Source organism: Rhipicephalus microplus, chromosome 4, assembly GCF_043290135.1.
Source record: "Rhipicephalus microplus isolate Deutch F79 chromosome 4, USDA_Rmic, whole genome shotgun sequence".
Lineage (NCBI taxonomy): Eukaryota > Metazoa > Arthropoda > Arachnida > Ixodida > Ixodidae > Rhipicephalus > Rhipicephalus microplus.
In genome coordinates, this window is record NC_134703.1 from 161054745 (window position 1) to 161071358 (window position 16614).

Genomic DNA, 16614 nt, shown 5'->3' on the forward strand with positions numbered 1-16614 from the left:
CAATCATCCACTCTGAAGGGTTCAACCGTATGGTCTTGTAGAGCAGTGATTTCGGCCAGGGAGATACCTTGTGGAAGAATTTGGGCTGTGAGGGCAAAATTGACAATAGGAAGGCATGTGCGGTTTTCAACGATTGTCAAAATGGTGTGCAGAACAGCGACGCCATGCGTAAGCATCACGACATGAATTGGTTCCACCATGTATTTACCGTCAGGTACAGGTGGTGTAGAGAAGAGGTTGATATGTGTGACACAGTTAGGCGGAAGGCGTGCGAAACCAATGCAGCAAAGGCGACTTTGGGGTGGGTTGGTCAGATCAGAAAGTAGAGGCATTTCAAGGTCAAGACAGCCGGCTGAACAATCTATAAGGGCCGAGTGAGCGGTGAGAAAATCCATGCCTAGAATTACTTCATGAGGACAGTTTTCTATAACGGTGAAAAGAACAGCAGTGCTTCTATCGGCGATAGTCCCACGGGCGGAGCACATGCCGATAATCGCGGCAGTTCCCCCGTCGGCGACTCAAACGGCTCGGTTCAAGGCGGGTGTGACAACTTTCTTTAGGCGGCGACGAAGAGCAGCACTCATTATGGACACATAATCGCCAGTATCGATCAACGCGCGCACAGGTACAATGTCTAAAGTAACGTTCAACAGATTTCGGGTGGTCGGTAATGTCACACGAGGATTTCTTGCAGAGGTCGTCGTCAATGCAGCTTCACCTCCGGAAGCTGCACTGCCTAGTTTTCCGGTCGGAGGCGCTGCGAATAGGTCGGAGAGGCAGGACGGCGTTGTGGGGGCGAACGAGATTGACGGCGAGCAGGGGATGGCGAGCGGGCGTAGCGAGGTCTCGTCAGAGGTACGGCAGGATCAGAGGATGTGGTCGGCATAGGGGAACCAAAATCAAATGTTGAGGACGACTGGTGGTCAGAAGTGGCTTAGGTAGGAGGCCCATAGCGTGCCGGCGGAGCCCAGTGATTGCGGCAGTGGCGAGCAATATGACCAACACGTCGGCAGATAAAGCATATGGGCTTGTCGTCCAGTGTACGCCATTCGGACAAATTGCGCTGTCGAGAGTAGTTGGAACCATATCGAGGAGCGGATGGACGACGATAAAAAGGCTCGACAGAGTAGACTGGTTGAATGGGGTGTAGGCCGACGTTCGATAATTCTTGACGAACGACGGCTTGTATCAGTGAGATAGTGGTCGGTGAAGGATCAGGCGTTGTAAATGGAGTAACTACTGGTTGGGCAGCCTCGACCTCACGACGAATGATGCGGGTGAGGTTGTCACATCGGGGAACTGGGCAGACGGAGTCATCACACGAGGAAGTAGCAGCTGTGTTCGGCAGGCGCGTGATGCCGTGGGTGACGCGGCGGGCTTTAGCCTGTTCTAGACGGCGGCATTTTGTCAGGATCGTGTCGATGGTCGTGACATTATTATAAACCAGCAGGTTGAAGGCATCGTCAGCAATCTCTTTGAGGACATGGTTAACTTTTTCTTCTTCTGACATGCGCTGATCGACCTTGCTACAAAGCGCCAAGACGTCAACAATGTATGACACGTACGATTCTGTAGACGTCTGGGCGCGAGTGGCGAGAGTGTTCTTGGGAGCGAGCTGAAGACCAGATGAATCGCCGAAAAGATCACGGATCTTCGATTTGAAAAGATCCCAACTTGTGATTTCGGCTTCGTTGGTTTCGAACCATGTCCGCGGCGTGCCGTCGAGGTAGAACACAACATTGGCCAGCATGAGCGTCGGATCTCAGCGGTGGGTAGCACTGACTCGCTCGTACCGGTGCAGCCAGGAGTCAACGTCGATGGTACCGTCAGCGGAGAAAGTTCCAGGATCCCGCAGGGGTGGCAGGGTGACGTGGGTTGTTGACTCGGATCGAGAGACCGGTGGGGATGAGGCACTGGCAGTTGAAGTAGCCGAAGAGTTCCCGGTGTTGCGACCGCTGCGCGTCTCCATCGAGGTACGGGAGTCGTCCACCTCCACCAATAGTGTTACGGGTAACGTATTTAATGAATTAAATACGATGCACTGTGCTCGGCGAACAAGATGGCGACAGTTGATGATGCTGATGCTGATGACCTCTGATGGATGGCGCTTACACACAAAGGGGGATGGGCCAAGAACCGGGCGGCAGGATACTTAAATGAAAACTAAACTAAAAATGAAGCCAATCTGAAAAAGTAGCGTAAAATATTACTACCAAAAAACAAAAATGTGTGCTGAGCAAGCGGTCAAACCATCTTTTGTTTTTGAAAGACATTACTATGAATTATACACTAAAGATCTGAAAAGGTAGTGGTTTCTCTAGCATGGTAATCTTTTAGTTGCGTTGATGTAGTCAAACACAGCGGAGCATACATCCCTGTGGCAGTAACCAAATGAAGCTCCGCCAAGTGATAAAATTACTGGTAAATTTACTTGTATTCCTAGCTTTTGTAATGGGGCTACTAAAAATCTTTTTCTCCGATAAGAATAACAATGACAGAATAAAAAGAAATGTTCAATTGTTTCAATTTGGTTGCACCAAATGCATAGCGGTGACGCCTTGAGCTGAGCTTTATTAAGGTAATAATTTAGTTGTGGAACTGAACAGCGCAATCTGGTATAAGTGACCTCTAACTGGCGAGATAAACACCACTGTTTATTCCAGCAATAGCTCAAATGTTCGAAATCTTTGAAGTTATCCAAATTACCTTTTCCCTATTGCAGGCAAGCATTTCGGAACCTTAGCGCGGTTACGTAAGCCGTATCTGGCAAAACTGGAATGGTGGGCCCACCCAGGGATACTGCTTCTAAAGAGTCCGCCATTTCGTTCAAATATAATCCGCGGTGGCCTGGTACCCATAGCAAATGCAGTTTTTTTACGTTTTTCGGTACTAAATGCCGAAACGTATTCATCAGCTCTGAATTTACTGCCGCAGAAAGTGCATTACAAACTCATAACGAATCTGTAATGATCACTGCTAATGATTCGCTTGAGGGTAATATGCGTAGGGCAAGAACAATGGCCAATAATTCTGCCATGAATACCGGGGTATAATCTGGGAGTCGAATCGAAAAGGACCAGTCCAAAGAAGGAGAGAAGATGCCAACCCCAGCCTTTCTTTTGACACAGATGCATCAGTCGCTATGATATTGCTTATCTCTAGGTGGGCTAGATAATCTGCTAACTGGTCATTTAAATACCTATATGCCAATTGTTTCGCGTTATGAGGAAATATATCATCGAATTGTATGCTAAGCATTGACTTTAGGTCGTGTATTGGACGAATATGTCTAATTTTTACATTCAGTTGCTTTAGTAGCGCTTGTGCAAATACTATTTGCGGGGTCTGTAGTCGCGACCAATGGGTTTCGAAAAATAAAGTCGGTTCTTGAATGAAAGCGTAATATGAGAGTCTTTGGTGTGAACTGTATATCTTTAAGAATGCTTGCACAGTAAGAATTTTAAACCTATTTAGCAGAGAAGGTAGGCGAGCTTGCATATACAACACGTTGTTTGCAACAAACTTTGGTAGACCCAGACACAAACGCAACGCTTCTCTTTCCAGCAGTATTAGGGGTCTCACTTTATAGGCTGCGCTGCCAGAAAATAATACGCATCCGAATTCTATGATGGGCCGCACATAAAGTTTATATATCATTATTAGCACATCTGTTCTGAAACCCGCTTTACGGTTTGCAAGCTTCCGTAGCCACCCCATGGCCCGTGTTGCCTTGGAGTACACATCATCAATGTGACTTCTCCAATTTAATGTGTCATTATATATGATGCCCAAATATTTAAGGGAATTCGCCTGCGGAATGAGCTCATTACTGTACATTAACGAGATGTTGATAGGCTGCAGAAAAGAGAATGCAAGGAGCACACTTTTCTTTACGTTCAGGGTCTTATGAATATTTTTAAGCCATCTTTCTATCATTTGAGATAATTTTGTAGACTCTGGTATAATGATTGAAGGTCGGTATTACTTGCGAAGAAAGCAATATCGTCCGCGTACACATATATCTGAATATCCTTAGTTGATGGAATGGAGCTTAAGAAAATGTTAAATAAAACTGGCGACAGGACAGCCCCCTGTGGTACGCCACGTGTCTGCTTATATCTATTCGATGAGTACCCATCTTTAAAGCAGTAATATTCTCTCCCTCTTAAAAACTCGGACACCCACGCAGTGATGTAGTTGGGAAAGTGGTGATATTCCATCTGTTTTAATAAAATTGAATGCTCAACCCTATCGTACGCTTTAGCCAAATCTAAAGTAACTAAAGCACAGTATTGGCGCCGACGCCGAGCCAGTTGTATTCGGCTCTCTAAATCAACATGCGCACACCATATTGAGCAACCGGATCTAAAACCAATTTGACTGGGTTTTAATATTGCGTTGTTATTAATATATTTCATTACCCGGGCATTCAAAACTATTTCAATTAGCTTAACCAGATTTGACGTGATTGATATCGGCCTTACATTGTCCAAGGCGAATCCTTTTTCCTGCTTTTTAGGAAGTGGAATCACTTTAGACAGCTTCCATTCCGCAGGTATCCAAGCTTTTGTCAAAGAAAAATTCACCAGATTAAGTACTTCAGTTGGACAAATCTCGAATATTACTTTTATCATTGAATTTGTTATCCCGTCTGGTCCAGGTGCCGAAGGAGATAAGTGCCTTATTATCTCTGCCAGCTCATCTAAAGTAACCTCCTCGAAATCCTCGCCTGACATTGGGTTCCCAATGTGCAGTGGTAGAGTTGACATAAATCTATCTTGGAGCCCTTTCGCAATATTTTCTACTAAATCAGAGAGCTCACGGGGGGAAAGAACAGAAGAGTCAATATTTTCAGCGGGTGGTAACATCTTTTGAGATCTTAAAAATCTGAAGAGCGCTTTTTTGTTTTTAGCCCTAGAAAGATACTCATGTCGTTTCATATTATAACTATCTCTTGCTGTACTTACTGTGCGTTTGAAGTCTGCTGCTGCGAATTTATAATCACACCAATTTTTTTGACATTGGTTGACCAGCAGTTGTTTCCATGCAGCTTTCCGTTTTCTATAGCTTCTCGTGCACTCTTCAGTCCACCATGGACTAAAAGAACCTCTTGTGGCCGAGTCTAATTTAAACGTTGCGTCTTTTACTGATCTTTTTAACACTGCACACAGACTCATAGCCCTAATGTCACCTTGTATGTCCTTGCGGTGATCAAAAGTAGCCCTCAAGTCTTTTTCTAATTTTCTATAGTTGAGGAATGAGAGGGCCTTTTCGGCGACATGTACTCTTGGAAAGTTCAGTACAAAAGTAATATGCAAGTGGTCACTGTTAGTAGCACAGTCTAAAGTTTGCCACAAAGATATATTTAAAGATGAGCTTGAAAATGTCAAATCAATTACAGATTTAGAGAGACCTCAGACAAAAGTAGCAGATTGCGAATTTAAACAAGATAAATTCTTGTCAATAGCCCATTCCCACAATCGTTTTCCGCTTAAATCTGTTTTAAAACCCCAGGCCACATGATGTGAATTGAAGTCTCCAGTGATTAATGTATCCTTTCTGCAGGCAGAGAACATATCGTCTAGACTTCGTGTGTCTTGCACCCCGGCTGAGAAATACGCATTCACAAACGACAAGGGAGAAGCGTCTGGTAATATTATGTCTACTATCAAAATTTCACAATCTGGAGTCACACAACGATAAGAGATCGTAGCTTTGTGACTAAACTTAGTTGCTATCAAGACAGCAAGCCCACCACCTCTGCTAGGTCGGTCCAATCGAAATAGCCGATAATTTTTTAGGTGAAACTTCTGGCTGGTTGAAAGCCAGGTTTCTTGCAGTGATATAATATCCGGGGAAAGTTGTGAAGAAAGGTATGATAGGTCTGTGGCTGCGGAAAATATAGATCTGCAATTCCACTGTAATATGGTTAGGGAACCTATTTTGACGACAGAACCGTCGCAGAAACTGCTTGGTCTAAAATGTCCTTTCGCAAAAAGTCTTTCTTAGACATGTTCTCAAAGAATTCTTTTTTGGATAGATACTTTTTAGATTTCGAATTATGCGAAGAGTTTTTTGATTGGGGAGATCGGGTTCGCTTCAGAGCCTTATGAGAGTCCATATCCATACCTGCCCATGCTTCCGAATCATCCGTAAGATCACCGTCTTCCGTTGTTTTAGAAGTCCCTGCCTCACGAGAAACCGCTCGCTGACGTGTTGTCGCACTTTCTATTTCCGTACGCTAAGATACCAATGATGTATGAGGAGCCCAATCGTTCGTAGATGCTACACCTAGAATTTGAGATAGTTGATTGGAAACCAATTGTGCCAAGCTTTCAAAAACGTTGTTTGCGAGGCGTTTCATTGCCTTTTCCATAGCCTTCTCTACAGCCTCTGCGATTGATGTTGCGAGAGATGCATCCGTGGCGGTGGTATTACGTGCTGCAACACTGGCATATCCTTTGGATCTCTCCTGCATTTCTGCAACGGCTTCTCTCCGAGAACACCTCTTGCGTTCTACAATATCCGATATGGCAAGCTCCCTTTCTTTTGCTGCACAGTCTGCGGAGTCTGCAGGGTGCGCCCCATTACATAAGCAGCACCTCTCTTTCTCAGAGCTGCACTCGCGGCTGTCATGATTTTCACCACACAGACGGGATCTAACAACTGATCGGCACCCTCTGACACTATGTCCATATCGCCAACATTTCAAACACTGCAGGGGTTTGGGGGAAAGTGGCTCTACCTTATAGATCAGTGGCCATGCCCTAATTTCGGAAGGTCGGACTGTTCCTAAAAAGGTCACTATCACCGATTCCGTTGGTGATTTTATGTTGTCAATTGTACGGGTGCACCTGTACACTGAAATTACACCCGCCACCGAAAACAAATCGAGCACATCTGCAGGTGTCAGGCTTGTGTCTACACCGCGGACTAATCCTTTCGAGCATGCGAGGTGTGCCGGAATAAATGGGCTTACCGGATGCGCTATGAATTCGGAACATTGCAGGAGCTCACGAATGCATTCCTGATCTGCGGAACAGCACAGGATGCCTCCGCGACCAAACTGGCGGACCTCAGTGATCTCCTTGGGATGCGAAGTGGCTTTTCGAAGCTCCACTTGAATCGCCTTTGGGTTCTTGATCGGAATACTGCCCCCATCTGTAGGTACCAGCGCCACAGGGACACTTCTCGCTCCACTGCGTAACAAATAGTCTATCGGCCAATCCTTGGCGGGGGTGGAAGCTAACCAAGGGGAGTGCCCTTGGCCGGGGGAAGAAAATGACATCAAACTGGAATGACTCGCTTCAGCTGAGAAAGACAATTACAGTTATCGGAAAATAAAGAACACTCAAAGAACAATAAGGATACTGCCGCCCGATCCTGAGCCCGGGCAGCTTCTTCACAGTCGAGCCTCACAGCCGAAATGCGACGTGGCGTTCCAGGCACTCAGAGACAACCTCTAATCGACAGTTCATCAACAACCAGCCACCAACGTCGTCTTTCTCTTTCTTCCAGACAGGCTGTGCCGGCGGTTGCGTATTAATATACTTGGATAAAGCAATGTGTATGTGTACTGATTCCATGTTGAGACACAGTTTTACTATTTGAACTTTTGAAGCTGTTAGAACGATTGACGGGAAGAACGAGGAGAGGGAATATCAAGGAAACAGACAAAGAAGAGTGCCTTCTTTCTGGAAGAGAAAGTGTCTGAAAGGATAAAAGACAGACTTCGCGCTCCAGTTCCAACGCTCTTACAAGAGTTCCTGCTAATTTCACAAATGCCTTAGTAGCTTTCTTTAGTCGCATGTGCTAAAACACTTCGTGTCACATGCTTAAGATGATTTGGGGCGCTGAAGTATTAAGAAAAATTGATGGAATGAAGCATGCACTTCGGAGCACCCGATGCGAAGAAATGTAATCATGTGAGGAAGCGACTGGTGCCTGCTGACAAAATAATCGATTCGGAAACGCAAAAAGGACCAAGAGATAAATAAAATAAATGTCATGTCGCGAAGTATGTAGAGTGCAAACAAGGAGCGGCTTTGAGGCAGAACCGTGTGCTGGCCACTCTGAGAAAAATTACAGTTTAGCTTCAAGAGCTGTTGAAGAAATAGAAGAAAATACAGTGAAGCGAGGACATAAAAAGAGAAGGAGTAGGCTGTCTATTGACATGTTCTCAGACACGTGTGTGGGGACGCTGAATTGTAGAAACGGCAACCGAGAAAAAAAAACTATGGCAAAAATCTCCAGTAAACAACATAGAACCTGTGAAACACGAAAGGAAATATGCTGTAAGATGACACGATCACCAGTGCATTTAGTTTGTTTCGGCGCACTGAATTGACAAAAAGAATAATAAGGGCGACAAAAGCAGCGAGGATTGTGCCAGAAGTCGTTCGTCAAGCCTGCCGGGAAGAATCTTATGTCAGGAGATGAAAGTCAACGGGACCTGACGGGTGAGAAAAGCCGAAGCAGAGTCGGTCGTCAGATTTATTTGCCACCCAGGAACTATGAAACGGCATTTCGTAAGAAATGTTGCTGCGTCAAGCACATAGTCACACGTATATAACGAAGTCGGGTGCATGGAGATTTACACTTTCATAGGTTATATGTCGTAATAAATAACAAGCTTTCTAAAGTTTTCCCTCAGATATCAGCCTAGTTTCTCACCTGATTTGCTACTTGAGGTGCCAGGTGGTGACTATGATTCATATAGTGATCATATATACGCTCAAATAGTACGTAAGTCGCAAACAAACACGAAGTTCAACTGTACTTAGATGTGCACCTTGCAAACCGTAGTTCTGAACAACACGACTTCATTGAAGGCAATTTGCCCCGGCTTTATTGTCACAAAATTAAACGAAACTAATTTGCTTTCGCTTCTGTTCGAAAGATCGTGGAATAGAAAAGCATTGCGCTCGCACTTTTATGTATTTGCCAACTGCGGAGCAAACTTTGGTTTTATGACAATCGAGGGCAACTAAACGAACTCAAGCGTTGCCAACAGCAGAAAAGCTTGAAGGTACTCAAACATTTTGGATTTAATTCATTCTCGTAGTTTTATCTTGTTCATTTTCGTTCTTTTGTTTTTGTTGCTCCCTTTTTTATGCATTTCAGAGCCTCTTCACAGATGGTTTTTTGCTGGAGTATTCTAGCTTTGAAAATTGTTTTTCCTTTTCTAATATTAGGCTTCACTATGTTCTCTTACCTCAGAGAACAGTAGCATTACGGAATCACTACCGAATACTCCTAGAGGAGCGGGTTCGTCCTTGCCGCACTTTGATCTCTTCTGTTCTGGTTTTTTTAATTTTCTCTAGAAAGCAAAGCTATTTTTTTCAAATAACTACTCAGCTTCAGCTGGCTCATAAGGAATGGGGGCTGAGCTACATGATTAACATGTCTATTCAGGTTAACCTCTCACGAACGTGCACTGGTGACACCGTGAGATTGATAGGACATCCCTGCTCGTACTACGCTGTCATAAATTCATGATTTTGCCCGCTTTTGCGTATGATTATTCTTGCTTGGTGCTATGTCTTTCCTGTCAAAACGACACTGTGTTGTGTTACAAGAGTATCAACAGAAAGAAAAAAAAAGACACCGAACCAAAATTCTATCGCGCACGCCTTTTCTGTATGACAAGCCATGATGGCAAAACAACGGGCTGGAAAATGTCGTCACAGCTTTGTCATGGTGGTCTGGTGACTTAAGTACTCGGCGGCTTACCCGCAGGTCACAGGATTGAATCTCGGCTGTGGTTGCTGCATTTCTGGTGGAGGCAGAAATGCTGTAGGCCCGTGAGCTCAGATTAGGGTGCACGTTAAAGAACCCTAGGTGGCCAAAACATTAGGAGCCCTTCAGTACACGACGCCTCTCATATTCATATTGTGGTTTTGAGACGTTGGACCTGAGTTATCAATGAAAATGCCGTCACAACACTTAACTGAACGCGTGCTGTCATAGCCGGTGTGGTACTATTGGAGGAAACGCCTATGATCGCGTGGGTGGTGGGAGAGTCGACGATAAAAAAAAGTGTATGAGTGGTCTTGGCAAAATGAGTCAAGCAAGACTCATCGAAGTAGTCAGAAAAATACTTTTGAGATATCTATATATGTGGCGCAGGAGGTGTGATGGCTGTACGATGAACCATTTATTTATCTTCGTCTTCCTCCTTCTCTACCATTACACCACACCATTCTCGTGTGGTTCGTCACAGGCTTCCCCCCTCCCCCGAGAGAGACGTAGGTGCAGGGGCGGACGATATCGTTTAAGTCTGCTGACATGAACGATGTCAGTCTGGCGACCGAGTGGAGCCACGCTGCGGTCGATCTCGTAGTTAACTGCCGAAATCTTGCGTATGGTCGTATAGGGTCTTTCCATGATTGCGCTGAGTTTGCCGCGGTTCGGGTGCCAGGGTGTTTCATATAGAACACAGTCTTCCACTTGAAGCTCTAATGGAAGGAACTTCTTGTCATATATGATCTCGTTTTTCTCGTGATATGCTACTGAATTGCGGACTGTGTTTGTACGAGCTTCCTGCAGATTTTCGGTAACGCCTGGAAGAAGATAGCGATACGATGGTGTGCCATACATAAGAAAGCAGGGTGGGTAGCTTATGACTTCGTGAGGCGTTCTATTGTACTCGTCGACAACGTCCGAGAGACATTTTTCATTATAGTATTCCTGCAAGCTCTGGCCTGTTCGCAACCGGCAATGAATGAATTGACGAAAAGGATCCGCGACGCCGCTCGTAAAGCTTCCCTTCATGCGTTCACATAAGCTCTCCCAAGATGCGTCTGTGTCGAAAACCTCAGTGAGAAACCATCGGAAAGCCTCACCTTCAAGGTAATCGGAGAAGTAGCACAGCTTGTCTCGCTCCGTTCATGCTGTGGCCGCAGTCTTCCCCTCAAAGAGTCGGAGCCACTTGTCAAAGGGGACGTCCGTAGATGCCCCCGAGTACTTCGGGATGTTGATGACTTTCTTGAATGTGGCCATGATGAAGGGCACGGTAGATCCTGTCGACTAGTGTGACGAAGGAGGTGTGATGGCTGTACGATGAACCATTAATTAGTCTTCGTCGTCCTCCTTCTCTACCATTCCACCACACCATTCTCGTGTGGTTCGTCACACACACACACACACACATATATATATATATATATATATATATATATATATATATATATATATATATATATATTTCACATTTTGTCATAGTATCCATGTAAAAAAGTGAATAAAGCCTGAACATAAAATGCTATACCTTTTTGTTCATTGGAATAAAACATGCTAAGCGACAAAAGATTATTCTTGGTTGGCAAAATTACGGGAGGCGTTCCTGAGTTGAAACCGTTCAAATCTAACTCGCAGGTCTTTCGAATTATGCTTGTTTCACTTTTCAATGGTAGTAGCACAAGGGTGCTGCTCGCGTCCCTTATTTTCTTTGTGTTGGTTTGAAAATGGTTGATCCTTAATGTTCATGCTGAGTGCGCAAATAATTGTTGGTCTCTAGCAAGCTTGTAATTTCTTGCACGGCGCACATGCGAGGAGATAGTATAGTCTTCTAGACAACTGGTGACTTCGTTTTGAAATATTCTCCAAACAAGCAATTCTGCCCATGTTGTCCTGACAGACGCAAGTAAGTTTCCTTGGCTAGAACAAAAGCAGCCGCTACACCTCGAACTACAGCACATAAACACCTTTAACTTGTTCTCAGTATTAGGCGTATTTAAAAGCCCAGTTTATTATCCCCATATTCCCGTGTGTGATATTAATATTCAATGTCGGAGGAGGCAAATCATCACCATTGTGTATATGATCGGAAACTTCTGCCTGCGACTCGAGCTCACAGAATTGTTGCACTTTAGGTCAATTTCATTTGCAGATTCCTAGTGGCCGATAAACGCTCTGCTGGATCACTTCGTTCCGGTAGACGGCACCCGAACGAAATATGCTAAAAGAACACAGCCGCCTCCGCCAGAGTAAATGGCAAGGCGCGCTGGAGCACGCCTAAAATTGCTTACGTTTTTGCCGCATTTGGCCATTCACGGGTGCGGTGGGAGACTCTGGAAGCGCGTTCCATGGGTCATTTACTACGCCACACTTCGGGTCGCTTTCGACATCCGGTTTATTTGGTCGTTTTTTGCGGAACAGAGAGGAGAAAGCTGCTCCACGAGTTGAATCTCATGGCGGGGATGCTCCGGATAGGCCAATGAAGCATACAAGAAGCACAGTCAACGTACCAATGAAAAGTATTTGCCCCTCATGAAGCAGAAAAACCGCTATCTAAAGTGCACTTGAAATTTACTATATAACTGTTATGTCAGCCGAAGTGAAATTCTTGCTACCCATTGTTTAAGATACGGCTGATGCAATTCATCTGGGCGGTTACTATAGCGCTGATCAAAAAGAGCGGCTCAAAATGCATTAAGAGCAAACATCCGCTCTAGTTAAGCCTTCTTGGTGGGCAACGTTCACACACCGAAAATTACAACTCACACGTTTATTCAGTGAGCTAGACTATATACCACTTTAAAGGCGTTAACCGAACGATGGCATGAAAGCAGTGCTAAGACAGAATCAGTCATCGGGATGTGTTCATTCAGTAAGCTCGCTGTCTGATCTCGCATCAATTATGCCAGCTATGGTCGCACTTTAAGACAACCGTTCACAAATGTATAAGTTCGTTCGTTCCGGAGAAAGTGAAAAAAATACATGGCCGTTGTCCTTGGATTACGCGCGACATACTCCATCTAAAACGCAAGATAAAACGCCTGTCATGCTCAAAAACACAACCACGTAGTGCTGCTCTGACGAGCCTCCGCGCCGAACTGCGCAAGAAGATTAGAAGCTCCAAATTTCATTTCTTCAACGTAAAAATGCACAACTTTCTCACAACCAATCCAAGAAAATTTTGGATGCACCTCTCCGACAAAAAAGTGAAAGTGACAAAAATTAAAATCAAGGACGCGGACGTGACTGATGCCAGCTGCATAGCAACAGCATTTAACGACTACTTCTCTTCTGTTTTTTTGCGAACGGGTGACACCCCTCCTGATTTCCACGCAAACAATCTCGAACTGCCAGACTTGATTATAACAGATGAAGGCATCTTGTCAGCTCTACTTCACCTAGACACAAAAAAATCAGCTGGGCCAGATGAAATACCTAATGCTTGTCTTTATCGGTACGCCGAGTGGTGTTCCAAATACTTAGGCTTAATATTTAGGGAAAGCCTGTTACAAGGCGAAGTTCCAGTAGATTGGAAGAAGGGTAAATTGGTACCCATTCATAAATCAGGTGATAAATATGACGTGAAAAACTACCGCCCTATTTCATTGTTATGTACAGCCGGCAAGGTTATGGAACACTTCCTTTTCAAACACTTAAGTTCATTTCTGGAGAGTAACCATTTTTTTCCCCCAAATCAACACGGTTTCCGGCAAGGCTTTTCAACCACCACACAGTTAATTCACACTACTGATGACTTTCTAAAAACACTTGACAAAGGCGGACAAATAGATGCGATTTTTTTAGACTTTGAAAAAGCTTTCGACCGAGTTTCCCATTCCCATTTGACGTTTAAAATTCGCCGAATCCTAACCAACGAAAGAATTCTTCGATGGCTTGATTGTTATCTATCCCACCGACACCAATACGTTCGGATAGCAGATAAAAATTCTTCTTCCGCTCCCATGCATTCTGGGGTACCACAGGGCTCTGTCCTAGGACCACTTTTATTTTTAGTTTATCTAAATGACATGTCATCCGAATCTACTGTGCAGTGTCGTTTTTTCGCGGACGACTGCGTTGCGTACCTGCCCATTCAATCAAGAACAGATCACGCCACCCTAAATGAATACTTATCGGTTGTTACAGCATGGTGTAACTCCTGGAAAATGAGCCTCAACATAGCAAAGTGCGTCAAGATGACCATAACACGTAAAAAAAATCCCTCGGAATTCACTTACATGTTAAACAACACTGCTATAACAACCGTTAACCAGTACAAATACCTTGGTCTGACAATCACTTCTAATTTGAGCTGGAAAACTCATATTGAAGGTATAACATCAGCAGCACTGCGGCGATTGTGGTTCTTAAAGCATCGCATGAGGCACTGCACCAGCAAAACAAAACTAGTTGCTTACACTACATTGGTACGCCCATTGTTGGAATATGCTGACGTTGTATGGGATCCACACACACAAACTGAAATATACTTACTAGAACGAGTCCAAAATAAATCCCTTCGGTTTATTTACCACGCCTATAGTAGACACTGTTCAGTCACTGAACTCCGTAATAGATCCGCCCTTCCCACATTGGAGTCGCGTAGAAAGCTACATCGCTTAAAATTACTTTATAACATAGTCAACGGACACTCAGGACTCGCTTTTAACACTTACATGCAGTACAATACATCGCGGAAAACTCGGAACAAGCATGATAACACCATAGTGGTGCCACTTACAAAAACAAATTCTCGGCGATATTCCTTCTTTCCACGAACAATTTCCGACTGGAATGAACTACCTCATGACGTCACCAGCATCGCAGCGCCCGACGCATTCTTATCAGCTGCCACTGCCTGTCTGTAGTAAAAGCTGTCTGGTCGTATGTGCAGATTTCAATTCTTTTTATGATGTTTTTTCACTTCGTGTTAGGAACGAAATTTGGATTGTATTTTTGATACCGCTCTTGTGTTGCTCCTGTAACCCGAGTATTCATGTTCCACGCAAACCTCTTATGTGGTGATTTTATTTCTGCGCCGTGAAGAATAGTGTTATAAGTGACTGCAAGTATGAAAGTTTGTATCACTCCTGCCTTGGCCACCAAGAGGTGGCTGGCAGTATGCAATAAATAAAAATAAAATAAAAATAAAAAATTATATCACATAGCACCATCCCTTTACCAACATCAAAGGAGGAGCTCAAAGTAGTGACGTGCGAGCTTTTACTGGGCCATTGTTTCGTGGCGCTCAGCAAGCGTCTTTTAAACCAGATAAAGATAAAATCCAACGACATCCGGAAGCTTGGTAAGTTGTAGAGCGCGATAAAAAACATATATTCAACGTGCACGCTTTTGGGGCACCCGATCACCAAATTAAGACCCCGACGCTACTTACGATGGGTCAGTAGGCCGAGGCCGAAAGAAATGAGCTGACGGGGTTTTTGGGCATGGGCTTTTGAATGCCCGGATTGGTGCGGCGCGCTTTTCAAAAGCGGGTTTCATAAGAACAGCGTGTGAGTCAACCGACGTATTAATTAGCCCCTTCGAGGGTAAAGTCTGCTCGAGGTACACAAAGCGCAGCTGACTCCACACTGCAAACACGTTATAGCCTTTTAGAGTGTTTGTGGCTCGTTTTCCAGCGTGCATCTCAAATGTAATAAGTGAAACACCCTTTAAAATAAGGTTTTCACTAACACCCTTGTCTGCGGTGCTTTGTAGAGTCTCTGGGAAGTATTGTTCTCCACGTTTGGACACCAGCGTGCTAAGAGGATACGTAGAACAAAATGGCGGCGCCTTTCGAAGCGAAAGCCGTCCAATTCGAATCTTTCTAGCGGTCAGCCTGCTTTATTAAACTCATTCAATGACAGATATTGCTCGAACTTGATTTAAAATGGATTGATAAAGCTTCGCTAACTGTGTCTCACCGAAAAAATAGCAGCGTTCTTAAGATACGCGGCCGATTTGTGTTGCCAGAAGACTTAACAAGGTTTCTTTATGAAGCAAATGGGTCAAAATACGGAATTGAGGAGGTAACGCTGGTGTTTTATTTAACTCAATTTGGGGGCTTGAATGGAGCACAGCGGAAGTTATCCTGCTTCTTTTGAGAGCCCTAAAAACGCCATTTTGTACGCGGCCGAAACAAAAGTATTTCAGGCACTAAATCAGAGTTTCGGAGACATTTATTTCTGTTATTAATCGCAGGGACATGTTAGAAAACGTACATCCGCGCATTGACTCACAAAGTTGACATTTTTATACAAATACGCACAACACAGGAATTCGAACTCGCGACCACATACACTGCAAGCAAACACGATAGGATGGATGGATGGATGGATGGATGGATGGATGGATGGATGGATGGATGGATGGATGGATGGATGGATGGATGTATCTAGCTGTGCCCTTTTGATCGAGTGGTGGCTCCCACCACCTAGCCATAAAGTTAGGTACTATGACTGTGTGTTTAAGGATAGAATTTCACTCGCACCTCGATTGTAGCCAGGAATCAGTTTGCCGCCTCATGGTTATTTCTACCCGTTTAAATTCTATTTTGCCTTCACTGTCCCTCAACCCCAAAGCTTTGAAAATTTCGGCGCCATTATCTTCGACTATAGGGCGAGCCCTTTAAAGAACATTATCAAATGTTCAGCTGTTTCTTCCTCCTCTCCTCGCGCACTAAATACCGTGTCTGTGCCTTCGTATTTTGCTCGGTACGTCTTCGTCCGCAATACTCCCGTTCTAGCCACGAAGAGCAGAGAACTACCGCGAGAATTATCGTAGATATTTTCCCTTGCGATTCCCTTCTTAAAAGTTTCGTAGGTCTCCAGTGATTATTTTGTAAGCATTGCCATCTTCTGCATGTCCCTCTGTTTC